General features: G+C 37.7%; 1 long non-coding RNA gene across 1 annotated transcript in view; it reads left to right on the forward strand.

Annotated features, from left to right (window-relative positions):
- The first annotated feature begins 1,085 nt into the window (after nucleotides 1-1,085).
- The window catches only part of LOC134136483 (uncharacterized), an 89,282-nt gene continuing 74,056 nt past the window's right edge, over nucleotides 1,086-16,311 (forward strand). The window contains exon 1 of the long non-coding RNA XR_009957509.1: nucleotides 1,086-1,236. This is a non-coding gene — a long non-coding RNA (uncharacterized LOC134136483). The remainder of the gene's footprint in view (nucleotides 1,237-16,311) is intronic.

Below are 16,311 nucleotides of genomic sequence, written 5' to 3' on the forward strand. Positions count from 1 at the left end.
ATATATACATATAAAAATAAACATATACATATAAAATATATACTTTAATATAATATATATACTTTTATATACTATATACACTTTTGTGTGTGTGTGTGTATATTTCCAAGTGTAATGACAACCCTGGACTAGGTGAATCCATCTTGAGGACCATGAAAGTGTGGATAGTCATGGGAACTCAGTTGTGCATTCACTCACAGATCGTCTTTCTAGAATGGGCTGAAGCTGATGACTAAACTTGTATGTAGAAAATGGCAGCAGCTGGCTACCAAATGGAGGGCATCATGGCTGAGATTTTTCAAAAGTGGCTAGGAAGCTGGAGCTGCTAATTGGGAAACATGAACACATGATTTTCAGAGTCTAACTGTTCTATACTTTATGCAAATGATACTTGAAAAAGTGTGATATTGAGCTCTAAATAAAAAAAAACAAGGATAATAAGTCTTTTTTGAAAATACTGACTTGATAATTTAAAACCTTAGTATTATCAGCTGGTTCAGGCCTTTGGATTAAATTACTTCTTTTTGCCTTTTCATACGGGTGTATAGCTGATAATCCTCTGCTCTAAACACATGCTGCCTTCAATATAATGAATGCACAGAAAAACAATAACAAAAGAAAAGAAAAAGTTGGTGAAGATTGCTTCAAATAAAGATCTGGAGGGCACACATACAACAACAGCATGTGGGTATCTGGTGGTGCAATAATATGCTCTGGCAGGACTGACTTAATGGCTCGCTATTGCCAAAATGGGAAATCCTATTCCCTCCACTCCCCTTCTTCCTCTCTCCCTTGTGGCTTTGGTTGTGTGATCTTGCCCTGGTCTTCCTTTAGGTGCATAATGAGCCAATTCAATTAACAAATCTGTTAGAAATTTGTTTTATTTTATTTTGTTTTGTTTTGTTTTGTTTTTTTACTGAGTTCCTGACATGAATTGGTTCATGTAGGTCAGACGATTGCCAGATCTAGCACAAGGACAGGATGTGAGTCACTTGAGTGAAGTGAAGCTATAGGAATGTGGACTGAGGGAGAGAGGACAGAGAAGAAAAAAAGGAGAGCTAGTCTCTTCTGAAATTAGAGAGCGGTAGGGTAGTCATACAATATCCACTCTTTCTATAAAGAAGAAGCATCTTAATTTTATATTTAATTTACAAAGCTGGTTGGAAAACAATCTGTTGAATGAATGCATATGGAGAAGTTTATAGAGTATCTGAAACAAGGAACAGAAGATACAAGGTAAAGGAACAACTACTATGTAAAATGTTTGAGGGAAATGATTCTTGTTTTTATTTCCTGTCTATATCTAAAAAATGATTTTTTAAAAGAAGAATAAATAAATATTTAGAAAAATTCAGAAGTATTTCTAAAGATTTTTTGTGTGACCTGAGACAAAGTTCCTTGGCCTTGATTCCAGAATGTACCTGTTGACTGAAAAGAACATAGTAGATATTTTCTGAATTAAAATCCATATACCATAATATAGATCAATGAAAAATAATAACTCTTTTCTCTCACTCTTTTTCTGTTTTATCTACTTATATGATACATTGTCTGGCAGGGACTGAATATAGATTTTGCTATGTGTGACTATGTGGTGTTACCTTTTATCCATAGATGTATACTGTATTATTTCCAGTATATTTATTTCTGACTCTATATATAAAGAGCATTTTAGATAATTTTGGGCCAGCTATCAAGGCCTGAATAATTTTTGAGAGCCCATTCAGAATCTCATCATTCAATTATATCTTTCTACTGAAAACTATTTAATATAGGCATCCATCTACTTATGTTGTTGATGTTGTATTAGAATGAGAAGCAATAGTAAGAAAGGTAATGCAAAATCCAAATGTATTATATCTAGATAATTGTGTTTACGAATGAAACATACAGACTCGTAAAAGAATGAAATCAGTGTTTTGTTTTTGATAAGTTTTTCTTTCTCTAAACCAGCTGGTTAGAAGTAGTGATAATTATGATACTTAATTAAATCACTCTTCTCTTATATCAGTTTTCTTTTACTTTTCCAAAAGTTTTTTCCAAATGAGTGTTTGGATATTAATCCAATAGGATTATGGTTGTCATAGTTGTTTTCTTTGCCCATTGTATTACTTCCACATCATAGACACTTCTAGTTTTTTAAAATTCTCCTAGTGTCCCATGGTTCGTGAAAATTGAAAGCATCAGTGGGCTGGATTCTACCAGCTCTTCTAGTACTTGTAGTTCATGTTATTCAGACAATAATATGAAATTTTTCTGGGGTTAATCATAGAGTATTTCATTGTCTTCATCTGATACATATACAGTATTCTACTTCTCATCAATTACAGAGGATTAATATTTCTTGAACACTTACACCTTTTCTCTACTATCATTAGCATTTTACCATCTGTGACTGGTTATGAGCTTATATCATTGACAGAATTATGTTTTCATCCCTAATATACTTTACTGCCTTTGCTCTATAGCTATGTACTTTTCCCTAAATGGATTTGTACTGTGTCAAATAATATATACAGACATTACAGACCCTCCTTCAGCCACCAAGTCCTAACTGTATGACTGCTACTGCTTTTACAGCTACAAAGAAATATATTACTAGTTTCATACTATTTAATTTAATAATAATAATAATTTAATTTGGCTTTGTTTGTAGTGACTAGAGTAGTTTTAGAAACCGATATGAGTGTCTAGAAATATTTTATATTCTATATTTATATCGTAAATCTGACATTCATACTATACATATTCCAGACTGAATCTGTAAGGATTCTGTCAGTACAATTACAAAGATCTGCTTCCAAGTTTACTAACAGTTTGTCTGTGAATTCACAAGCTCATAGGCAGTTCAGACCTCCTTTCCAAATTAAAATACTCTTATGAGTTGAAATAGTTAAAGTGTAATTTTAGAGATACTTGTCTTTCTTTTTTTTAAGTTTGCTCAGTTGAACACATGGCTTATTTATCATCTCTTGAAATCTTAAGTAAAACTGCAATATGTCTAGCCTAGGAAATGTACAACGTCTTGCTCCTGTAAACCAATTCCTAACTTTTCCACTTGAGACTGAGATTTCCCTATCTCTTGAACTCTCCTGAACATTATCAAGTTTTTATTGGCCTAACTTCAAACTTTGGGCCACATCTCTTGTAGTTTCTCACACGATAGCCTTCATTATTATTCAGAATAGACCATAAGCAGAGCTGCGGTAAATGGGAAGGACACCAGGTGTTCCTCTGGGGACCCAGAAGACGAGGAGGGTGACCAGCACGGGCTGTGCCTTTGCTGATGGGCGCAATCCCCCAGGGCCTGAACACGGCAGGTGGTGCAGCAGGGCCGGGGTCCATCCAAGGAGCCTCATCAGGAGCAGGAGGGCCACAGGCATGGCTGGAGACAAGCCACAGCTTCCATGTGACGAGGCCAGGAGACCATCAACCTACAGCTGGGTCCAGGTCTGCCCAGGAGCCAGGGCTGCAGCTGGGCAGAGCTACAGCCAGGTCTGCAGGGTGAGCAGCAGCATGGAGGGGGCCTGGCCCTGGCTGGAGGATGGGAGAAGAGGAAGAATGTGTGCAGAGGGGAGTGTGACACAGATGACATGCTCTTTTTTTTCCAACTAAATCAGATGTTCAAGTAAAAGATATTAAAATCTTTCTATAAACAGCCTCCATTCTATCCTTTGGCCATCTAAGCTACAGCAATGCTAATAGTGCACACACGCTTGTGAGTAATATTACTAGTATTTTTAATTTTTTTTAATAAGTGCAGCAGATACTCATAAGAGAGTTTCCAGAGAGAGAGAATGCACTGATTCTGCTTTGAGCAAGTTACAATCTATGGTTTGTGATAGACTTTGTCTTTCAGTTTAATATCCTGCTCATACAATGTAATCAGATCACTGGCAAGATTAATATGGGAAAAGATAAATTTCTCAAGCCAGTCCTCATAGACAAAGTGTGATTGCATTCCATATGACACATACCAAGTTCAGGACAGCTAGGAAAGCCAATGTTTGTGTTCCAGCTGTATGAGAAAGTTGGTTTTGGACATGGTAGCTAAGTGTGTGAAATCCCTTATTATTTAACTAGATTAAGTACCAAACAAAACAACATTTACTGTATGAGTGAAATAGCAACTTCCAGAGAACTTGTGAAGGATTTCAACTTCAGTAGGCTCAAGGGCTTTGGCACGTATAAAGACGCACTATATAAATTTGATTTATATGGGCTTTTTGGTAAGTGATCTCAAATGAAAAAAAAAAAGAAAAAACAATCAGAGCCTTTTTCACAGATGCGTTCCTGTTCCTTAGAGGAAAGGGCTCTTGACAATTTTTGTCACTGTTCTTTTTCCTGGTATGCAAAAGCAATGCTTCTGTAAAAAGTTATTGTTTTCAGGCTATGAAAATAAGAACTTGAAGTAAAGTAGTAACTTTTTTTTTTATCATATAAATCTGTGAGTTTTTTGAAAGTCTACCAGGTTAATGAAAACTGACTGCATCATCTGTTGCTTCAATATATAATAGAGCAGCTCTAATCAAATCAGGCTGAAAGAAAAAAATACAAGCAGTTTATTTATAAATTCTTTTCAGCCTGCATATTTTAAATTTTATCTATTTTTTTTTTCAATACATGCTTTAGTCTGTGTGAGGGGGTATATCTCAATTATATGTATGTAAGTACTTGTAGATGTGTTTATATGCATACAAATATATATATATATGTATAGGTACATGTGTTGGTATAAGTGCATGTTGTTACATGTATAACACTCCCAGAAACACATGTAGGAAAAGCCAGACGTATTTTTGTCTTTATTAAATACTATAGATTATAAGAAATGAGATAGACTCTATATGGGCTGATTTCTGATATTTTTATTCATTTTAAACAACTGCTCAACTTCAGTGGGAGTATTTGAAGAACAGATCTGAGAATTAACTGGACTCCTTGTGTGCTGGTGCAGGGACTGTAACATTTGGTAGGATGTAACTTCAAGTTACTCTTCATAATGCTGATATCAACTGCTCATTTCAAAGCAACTATTCAGTTAATATATCACCAGCCACGGTTGTAGTGAACACTAATTATGTTTCTGTTTAGGAAATGGAAAGTGTGTCTACAGTTCAACTGATAAATACACTTATAAGAGGCATTTTTTTTTCCAAAAAACGGAACTCTAAAAGCTAGGAAAAGTAAATATCTAAGTGAAATATCCTTGTCACCCTCTTCTTCAAATTAAACCTTTCTAATTGTGCCTTCTGTCCAGTTAGAACTGACCATAGATAAAGGCCTACAGTGAATCACTGTAAAATATAAATATGTTAAAGATGAATATATTACTCTCTTGTGTGCATGTAAAGTCTTTAATCATACAATCAGTTGGAGTTTTGTATTTTTTTTCCCCCAAGGACAATGTCATATAATTTTTGCAATCTATAAAGAAAGTTCTGTCTTCTTTATAGCATGTAATTAATAAAATAATGTCTTCTAGTCCGTATCCCAGTTAAGGCAATTGTTCAATTAAGACAAAAAAAAAAAAAAAAAAAAAAAAAAAAAAAAAAAAATCGAGCAGACAGAAATACTAGAAGTCTGCTGTATTAGCTAATAACTAATCACATAATCACAGAATAGCTGGGGTTGGAAGGGATTTCTGGAGATAATCTAGTCCAAACCCCCGTTCAGGTAGGAGCATGTACAATTGAGTTTTGAATATCTACAAGGATAGAAACTCCACAATATCTCTGGGCCTGTTTCCATGTTCAACCACCCTCACACTAAAGAAGTATTTTCTTATGTTGAAATGGAATTTCCTTTGTTTCAGTTTGTGCCCATTGCCTCTCATCCTGTCACTGGGCATCACTGAGAAGAGTCTGGCTCCATCTTCTTTACACCCTCCTGGCATGCATTTACTCATTGATCAGATCCCCCATGAGCATTCTCTTTTCCAAGCTGAACAGGCCCAGCTCTCGCAGTCTCTCCTCATAAGACAGATGCTCTGGTCCCTTAATTATCTTTGTGATTATTTGCTGGACTCACTCCAGTAAATCCATATCTTTCTTGTACTGAGGTCCCAGCATTGGAGCCAGTAGTCCAGATGTAATGAGTAGAGGGGAAGGATCACCTTCCTTAATCCTGCCTAATACAGCCTCAGTTAGTGTTGGTCTTCTTTGCCATGAGGGTGCATTGATAGCTCATGGCCAACTTGTCCACCAGCATCCCCAGGTGATGTCTGCAAAGTTGTTCTCCAGTTGATTAGCCACCAGCCTGTACTGGGGCATGGCTTATTCCTCTCCAGGTGCAGGACTCTGCATTTCCATGAGGTTCCTCTCTGCCTATTTCTCCAGTCAAGGTCTGTCCGAATGGCAGCACTGTCCTCTGGCTTATCAGCTGTAGGATGAGAGTTCTTGTTAAACAAACTGGATTAACTAAAATTTAGAAAGACAAATTGACATATAGACTCCTGTAGTAGTAGGATAATCAAAGAATCAGCAACAGCGTAGTGGCAAGGTTAAATAATTTTTTTAGGCAAGTATCTTTCAACAGTTAGTACAAGAGTGAAAGTATAGAGCCTGATGTATTTACTCAATATGCACCTAAATGAGTTAAAGGAATGTAAAACTACCATTACTATTATTTCCATGTCTGCAAGTGACACTAAAAAATTTGGGCCAGAATATAATATAGATTGAAAGGCTCAAACCAGGAGAAATTAAAATAAACCAATATGTAATGGGTGAGCTAGCATTTATGCAAATTATAAAATAAACAGAATATATGTAATAGTGTACATTATAGAAGACAGAAGAGAAAAATGAGCCATAACATGTCCAGTACAAATTATGCATCTTATGGAAAAGTAAAATATTGAGATATGCCAAGATGACAAAAAAGTCATTTGCACTTTCAGTAAAGGAGTTGGAAAATTGGCATAAATTTTTCACCAAGCCTGAAGGTGAGAATAAATATTTCTTAAACACCTTCAATGGAACTTAAGAAACTCAGATCAGAAAAATTATCAAAACATTCTCCCCATATCTAACCTACATAAAAGCCTTAGCTGCTTATGTTTTCTGGCATAAACTCCTTCAAACGTGTGCAGTTGCATTACTGTACATGACCGGGAGTGCTGCAGCTGGCACTCCTGCTTCTGTTTTGAACCTGGGGTTGCATTTGATATGAATGTCTGTTCTACATCTCCATTCACTGAACACCGCCTTTAGACAGTATCTAAAATTACATTGGGTCCAATTGAAAGCACAGAGGCCTCAGTAATACGATATTTGCCTAGAAAATGGGAAACTTCTCCTCTACATATATCTCAGAAGAAAGAGCTTCAAACAAGTAACTTTCACATTCAAGGAGAACGCCTGTAAGACCCAGGCAGACAACTTTTTAGCTAAGTGCTGAAAAGCAAATGCCACCATTTCCCACTTCTGAAGGAGCTAGAACTTTGCACCACATAGAATGAAAAAAGGCATCCCTGTAGGTGCCTAAATTCAATGAATATCTTGTTGCTTAAGTTGTAGCTTCCAAAAGAAACTAATTATAATTAATAAGAGGCGCAGATTTCTCCCTACAGCTTCTCCACTCCAGGTTTAGGCAGACAACCATTTGAATCATAAATACACTAAGTTTTTAGACCTACTGAGGACTACAGTTGATACAGAAGAGACAATATCTATATGAGGGTAGTTCACGTAATTAGCTAGGATATGGAACACCTGCACTTTAGATTCCCTCTGCATTACCTGGTGCAGATTTGAACTTGCATATTCTAAAGCCCAGGAGAGGCTATGCTCCACTCTGAAGCCGAAGCTGATTTTGTGTTCAGGTGGGAGTTCAAGAGTCTCATTAGGACAGAAAGAGACCAAGCAAATATGGATTGGAAAGGAACAGAACCATTTCTTAGTCTCCTAGACTTGGTTCTCTGGGGCTTCCTGTGACTGCTCTTCTTCCTCCATAACTCTGGCATTCTTGGTATGCAGCAGTTTTATTCAGAGGATTAAAGCATTTCCCCATTCCCTCCTTTCACTGAATTTCCCAGTTAGGCTACATGAATAGGTAACATCACTGAGAAGAACAAGGAAAAGTTAAGTTTTCAGGTAGAAAGAGTAGTCCTTGGGGCTTGGGCCCAACTCCCTTATTTTTTTTTTTTCCCAGTAACTGTCTAATGTTCAGTGCTTAAATATTGTCCAAGGAAAAGCACTGAAGAACTCTCACCACTTAATCAAATGCCACGACACCTAAGATATGCAGACATGTGCAGACAGACTGGCGCTTGTTCTGCTCATACTCTGAGCTGATCAGAACTAAAAACTATTTAGCCATGCTGAGTTGATACTGTGCCAAAACTAATAAGCCATGGGCTTACTGGGTCAGGCATGGTGCCACAGTAAATCAGGTATGTGGCTTCTGGGTCAGAATTCCTTCATGTATAGCCAATCTCAGTGCTAACACAGAGGACCTTGAGTGTGTTTCTTTATGTGCATGGAGATAGGTCCAGGAATATCGCCCCTTTTTGGACCCTTTATTTTTGTCTGGGCTCAATAATCTTCATACACAATGGCCCAATGCCAAAAGCAGAAATGCAAGGTACTTCTCTCCAAGATACTATAGGGACATGTTGTACTGCAGTCTCCCAGTGGTAGAAAAGGCCTGGACCCCAGTCCTTTCACTCCCTGGTGGGTCTCCATTTCTGCTTCTTATGCATCTTGTGCTGGCATCATTAGCCTCTGAAGACAAAACAGCAAGAAAGCTGTCTGTTCTCAGACACAGACTTAAGCATCTAAGTGCAGGAATGAGTTTCTAGCCTAAAAGCCAGATTTGTAAATGTATCTATCAAGATAAGCATTTAAGTCCACAAAGGATAGGAACTTTAGACATTTGTTATTGTTTAATTCTGGTTGGTTTAGGCGTCTATGCTGTGGTTGCTACTTGCTTTAAATCCCATTAACAAACCAGCTGCCTAAGTCAGCAACATGAATCTATTCAGGAAACCAGGTGCATAACAGATTTATGCTTCGTCTTTTGTTTCAAAACAATATAAGCCTATCTAAATCCTTGCTGATTTAGGTTGGATTCCGACACTCCTTCTCAGTCTCAGATTTTCACTCCTACACCAACAACTTATCCACAGCTGAAGTGAGCCAGTCTATGGAGCCAGAACAACAGATATCTTTTACACAGAGCTGATTTTTCATAATGCTATAGCACCCTGAAAATGGTTTGACTGTGTTAGGTACGCTCCAGTGTCAGGAAAGATCAGAAAAGAGACTAGGTGTGGCTATATTCAAGAGGCAAAGTGGTATCACAACAGCCACTTAGACTGGCTTTAGCTATTTTGGTGTGATAAAGGTATATTCCTATACCTAATTTCAGGCACATAAATTAAAGGCCTAAATCATGAAATCAGTCCCTTCAGACTATCATCAATGTAGGGGACAGACACTTTCACATAAATATTCAGAAGAGGAGCTGGATATATAAGGTCTGAGCTGCCTTTTGGGGGAAAAAAAAATCTCTTCATTAAGACAAGGAACCCATAACTCCTGATGTAACTACCTAGGTTGGATGCTTAGCATTGGAGATAGCAAGCATTTGTGTAGTCTCACTGAATGTCAGTGTCTAAAAGAGGGTCATATTTAAGGCCACAGTCCACAGTGAGAATATGGAGGACAACTGAGAAGAGCTCAACCAAGAAGGAAGAGGAAATGAAGCAGCTTAGAAAGAGACCATTCAGATTGATTTCTCATACCAGTAGATAGAATCTCCATGTGGTTCATCCATCTTATTTTCTTTCTTGGTCTTGAAGGACAAAAATGAGTCTGAAAACAAAATTCTTCCCCTGGTGAGAAGGGAATCTGAACAATGATCCACTCTACCAAGCATACCTATCAGCTGGTTGGAGTTTGCAATGATGAGTGTCTCTGCAGCCAAAGTGCATTTACGCACCTGCATTTTGAATTTGACACTGATGGGCCATGCAAAGGGGGAATGTATATGTACAAGATTGCTGCTTGGCCAATCTTCACTATTTTCTTGATTGACTGATTGGCTGACTCACTACTGTGATTTGCCTCTTATTACTTAAAATATTCTCTGCAGCATGATTGTCAGTGAGAGGGGGATTATTTTTTAGCAAAAGCAGTCATTTGCAGCAATCAGGGAAAGAAAAGCAGCCATAGTAAACAGAGCTAGGAGATATGACCTTAAATATCTTATTAGTACTCACAAAGTCCTGGAACAGAATACCCACAGCACAAGGTAGAGAGTAGGGCCAGGTCTTCCAGATTTTGAAAGGACAACTGAAAGGAAATGTTTTTCCTCTATATTTTCAGCTCAGATTTAACTGAAAAAATAAATGCTGCTTACAAGACTCTTTCTACTGGTGCATAGTTACAAGTAGATGATCTAGCCTCAAAAATGTATTTTAATTAGGCCCTTTATCTAATATGAGAATATGAGAAGTTTATGTAACCCTATAACCACCATGACTGCTATGGTTACAGGTTACATAATATAGCAGGGATTCATCCCTGGTTCAGCAGACCTTGTGCCCCCACAGTTAAAGTTTCCTACTGCCCAAAACAGAGATATTTCATTCACACTGTCTATCAAGAGTGGCTTCTGGCCTCTTACAACCTACAAACTGTACTTAGGTACTGACTGCGAAAGTACTCATTGACATGAGTCAAAACTATGCCATGTATCATATTTTGTTAACTAGTGTAGCATAACCTTTCAGATAAGGAACTTACATCCACTTTGTTGGATATTGCTCTGCAGCAGTGTCTCTTTTTGTTTAGTCAAGGGATGAAATCTGCTGGCAGACAGAGATGGAGCAGACTCAGCCTTGCCAATGCCCTGTAAACTATGGCAGTTTGGATTTACACTGAGACATGTATCAGCTTAACCACCACCCCACCCCACTTCAAGAGAATATGTGGGAATCAACTTAGAGATGATGAAGAAGTTTTATAGTTTGAGAAAGCAGGAAGCCAGTGTGGGCACTTATTTCTACTCTTCTTTTGTTAACTGCTTACTTTGAGGAGAAAAAAGTAAGGCAGGAGGTTTTATAGTAATGAAGGGAAGGTATCCTCCATTTTCTTCTCTTTGTCACACCTTATAAATGTGAAGACTAGTCAGGATTTGTGATCATCCACCTTAAGGATAATACCGTTATGAACCAACAGCTTTGATTACTTGCATGAAGCTGCTGGGATGCCAGTATCTTTTGTCGCTCAGGGAATTTTCTGAGCAAAATTTCAGTAAACGCTTAGAGAAACTATTCTGAATTGTAGAATGCCAAATATCAAATACCCCTCAGTCTTTGTAAAGAGATTGCAGGTTTGAGTGCTAGTGAGACCATTAGAGATAGAGGACATTCTCCCTTTCTCAGTAATAAACCACCTTTCCAGTTAGATAACCCAAACAACATACCAAAATAATCTGAGAAAGCTTGTAAGGTAAAGCTCCTCCAAGCCACACCGTGTGGCTGCGTAGACCCTTGTTAAGCACCAGTTTCAACACTGATGATTTTACATCCAGTTACTGCCATTTCTTTGCCCTTTATGTGCCTTCTTCTGGTCTTATCTTTTCAAGCCCTGTTGTTACTTTCAGGTATCCTTTAATTTTGGTTTAATTCCCATCTGACAATGGATTTTTCTGTTTGCCTTTTCCTTTCTTCCACTTGAGCAATGGTTTCACACACTTCAGTACCTTTCAGTTTCCTTCCCAGAATATTCTCTTTAATAAAGTCTATGTAATTTCTTTTTGTTCTTTTCTTTCCTCTTCTGTTGTTAGATACTTTCTGCTTCATTTGTGTTTATTACTTTGTCTACCCTTTCTCCTTCCCCAGATGAACTCACAGAAAGTATGTCAAAGACAGGACGCTGTCACCATATTCCTCTACTAGTTCGAGATATTTATCTGGATTGGAAAAACTTCTCTAAGGAGTGTTGAAAACTGGGGTCTATAAAAGTATAAGAAAACAAGTTTTGTTATTCTGATGTTTTAGCTTTAACTATTTCTAGCACTGAATGCAGCTTTTCATGCAATAATGGTTGACAACATTTTACCTCAAAATATTCTTTTTCTTCCCTCATTTTGAGTAAAGACTTCTCTTATTTTGCAAGGAGACAGGGTCTATAGAAAATTTTCATGGAAATTTTCACATTTTCACAAATGAAAAAGAAAAGATTTGTTTGGAAGTTGGCAAACAGGAATTTATATAAACTTGTGCAATTAAGTTATTTTGTTATATTTTATTTATCTGAATGAAACAAGTAGTTTTAAAAGTCTATATGATGTAGACACTTAAATCAACGGTAATTGCAAAAGGGCAAAAGGCAAAACTTTGACAATATTTCTTTTCAGGAAACTTTTAATCTTTTTTTTGTCCACTTGTTTTTGCTCCCTTAGAATAAAGAAAGCCCATAAGAGATGATGCCAAGGTGGATATATATATAATTTTCAAAGGCCTGGGACAGAATCTCAAAGAATGGTTAAATAGAATCCTGCAGGAAAGGGTTAGTTCAGCCAATTTATTTCTTTCTGAAAAGGATTCAGATCTGTCTTGTGTTGTTACAAATTGGTTACTGAGCAGAGTGGTGAAAATTGCAAAGGGAGCAGCTTTAAATGTTTTTATAATGCAAGTTTAACACGACATCTTTGTGCAGTTTGAGATTACACCTAGAACATTTGAATCTCAAAATTAGGAGCTGCTATTGCTGCTGCTTCAGCAAAAACACAGTTCAAGAATTATATGCCTCTCCAAATCTCCAAGTCCTGTGTGTGGTAAATTACTGGTAACCATGAGTTTGTATCCAGAAAACATGTCACTGGATTAAGTAGACACCAAGACTGGTGGCCTTCAGAAGGGCTCATCAGCTCTGAGTCAGTTTCTTGCTATGAGGTAAGATATGGAGAGGATGAGTTTGTACCAACTCAGAGTTCAGGCAAAAAAAACTAGTATCTCCTCTGTGTATGTGTTGTGCAGGCTTGCATCTGGCTACAGACCTGTGCTCAGGGCTTAGGCTGTCAAAAGCGAATAGAGTCCCTAAACAAAAATGGAGATTACAAAAGAAAAAATATAGGAATGAAACACACATGCATGAGAAACCTAGAGCAAGGGGCACCTGGCTCCATTATTTGGTTTTCAAGGAAAATGGAGACAGATGACATCATTGCTCTTGGTCGTAAATTGTACTTGTATATTCAGAAAAAAAATTCTTGAGCCTTCTTTCAGACAGTATATTTCTCACATTGAACCGAGAAAGCTTGAACTAAGAATCTGATTCTGTTCTGTTGATATTTTGCCATAGATATTTATTGATTCAAAACTTGGATGTAAACTAACAGAGTTTAGCTCACTAGCACTGCAGTCCTGCCCAAAGGAGGCTTGTAAGACTAGGGAAACTGTGGAACAGTTTCATTCAAGTAATGGCAATGATTCCTAATACGATTCAAGTGTATTGTTTCCTAAGTCTGCTTAGATAGGTCTAACAAGAGGGACTGCTTAAAAACACTTTTTTAAAATATTTCATAGATAAAACCATATAAAGAATGCTATGACAGTGATAATGTAAGGGGGAAAAAAGATGAAAAAATGCACTCAGATTAAGGGAACTCCTTGAAACTAAATATTTTACTACGAAGCAGAATATTGTTGTAGTAACAGACTTGGGGCAAGAGGCAATTTAGGGTCAAGTGATCTGATTTCAGTTTGAACACTAATAATTACCATGTGATTTGCCCAGCTTTTACCTGAAAACACATGCATAAATAATGAGTTATGGAAGCCAAATCCTGCAATCCTACTGACTTAAGATACTTAGAGCTATACTGCCATTGATTTCAGTGAAAGTTTGTCTGAGGGAAGAGGGGCAGGGAAAGGCAAAAACAATATTAAAGAGCAAAGGTTTAATCTTTTCTGCTTTGGCACAGTAAGGACTAAATAGAGATACCTCTGCTCTCTAGCCCCTCTGCTTTCTTTCCTTCTTATGCTCATAATTTCAATATCGTGACAAGCCCTGTGTAAACAGACTATTTTAACCCATGTGGCAACAACAGGCTGTTATTCCAGCTTGTCTTAAAATCCACCGGTTTCCTTTTCAGTTAAGCTTTCTTTAATTTAGGAAATGAGTCACATCCAGATCTTCATTAAATCTTCCTTAGAAGAGCTAGGATTAACCCACTGAAGCTTTTTAAAGAACACCAGGCTGAGGTAAGGTAGCAGCTTTGGGACTTCTTGGAGAACAGGTCTGTCCATTGAGTCCAAGCAGCAAGTGGATATTGCTTAACCAGGGCTGGTCTTCAAACTGTGATGAACCACAGCCTTTCGCTGCAGTTTTCCTTCCTCAGTGACACAGCTGTGTCCCAGCTTGTCCTTCTCTGCAATTTACAGGAGCCAGGAGCTGTTCAAAGCTGTGGTGCCAGCTTCTTTTGAGCTGCAATCTATTTTAACTCAAAAATTTCTCGTAGGTACAAAGGTTTTCTTCCCAGGCCTAAAGTTTCTGCTGCCGTGGCAAACCACTTCAGCCAGCGCCTGTTGGGGGACCTACTCAGGAGGGCCAAGAGCCATCCCACGCAGCACCTCGCAGGGGTGTTGTCTCTGATCCTTGTGCAGACTGAGCTGCTCCTGCAGACCGAGCAGAAGGCTCACGCCGTTGGATCCTGCCCCCCGTGCCTCCGTCGGCAGCACTGAGGCGTGCTCTCCTGCCTGCTCCAGCTACAGCAGGCGCTGTCCATGGCGAGAGACAGGATCCCTCCCTAGGCTTTTAACCATAGTCGTAGCGAATGTCTCCATACTTAACTGAAATTTCCTGTCCTACGATTCTTAGATCACCTCTAACTCCTTCTTTTAAAAAATGTGATCATATCACTATCCTCCTTCCAGTCCTCAGTAAATATTGCTTTATTTATTGTTTTCACTGGCTGCTTTGATTTTTAATTTCTTTGTTGCTCTGGGTGGATGACTGCCTTTGAGGTCTAGTGATTTACTGCTATTTTGCTTCCTGTGCTAGGCTAACAATTCTTACATACATACTTCTATCTTTGCTAGTACTTCTCCTTAATTACTCAGGAAAAATAAGTTCTGAACAGGAATTTCCTTATCATTAATAGTAAGGGCTGATACAAAGAATTCGTTTAGTCTCTTCAGAGTTTATCTTATTTAATTTCCCTTTTAGCTACCTGGTGATGAAATAGATTGTCGTACTTACATCTGACTTCAGGCTGCAGTACTTAATGAGTGTCAGGGTATTATAACATCTTTAGCTGTTTCTTTTTCACATTTCCTCTTTGTCCCCACTTCCATCACTGGGTGAGGATTGTTCTTTTGTACTGCTTAATATGTGCAATGTCAAAAGAGGATTTCTGAAGATGAAAATTAAACCTCTATTCCACTGTAATCAATAAAAATGATTTCACCTTTAACAAAAACTATTTTTTTCAGGCAACAAAAGCTTATGTTTACAAGTCTAGCTACCAAGGACAATTTAGAGAGGGAAAGGAAGGAAGGAATGACAGCTAGAAGGTCCATGGATTAAAAAGTCCTAATTTCTAGAAATGAACCAGAGAGCTAGCTTTCCTAAAATCAGTAGATGTTGAATGCATAACACCCAAAAATATTGTTCCAGAAATATTTTGTAGTTAATTTGCTTTAAGAACTATCCCTTTCCTACAGATTCAGCAGGTGAAATTTACCCAGTAGATCTCTGGTGCAAACACACCACTCAAGACTTTCCACCACTTTATGCACAGATCTGTTTTTCAGGACAGCTTTAGTATGGCTGTGATCTGGACGGGGAGATTTTATGGACAGACAACAGCTGCAAAAAACACATGACAGAGTAGGTGCCAAACCCAAATATTGGTGGGGTTACACGCCACTATCCTCCCTTCCCATCCTATTTCCTTCTCCTGCATTTCTCCAGGAAAGATGGGCAGGATGCAGTCAGTTTATCAAATGTAAGTTTTGATGTGTTTGGTAAATCCAAGTTTGAGTTGCCATGGAAAAAGTTCTGACAATTTTTATTTACCTTAGCTGGCAAAGCTTATTTAATTTAAGAATCACTGTTTTCTTTGTGAAGAAATAGTTCATTAAAACATAGTTTTTTATTTATAAAAATTGAACTTCAATTGCCTCTCAGTGTAAAATACAAAAGTAAGACTACTGCTTCAATAGGCACAGATCAAAATCAGACTGAATCATCACTGTATGAAAAGTGTAGAATTTTTCATTGCCTTCTGAATGTGATTTCTGCTGTTGTGGTAAAATTTCAGAATTAGGGTGAAATTCTGGAATTATTTTCTCTT

Source organism: Rhea pennata, chromosome 2, assembly GCF_028389875.1.
Source record: "Rhea pennata isolate bPtePen1 chromosome 2, bPtePen1.pri, whole genome shotgun sequence".
Lineage (NCBI taxonomy): Eukaryota > Metazoa > Chordata > Aves > Rheiformes > Rheidae > Rhea > Rhea pennata.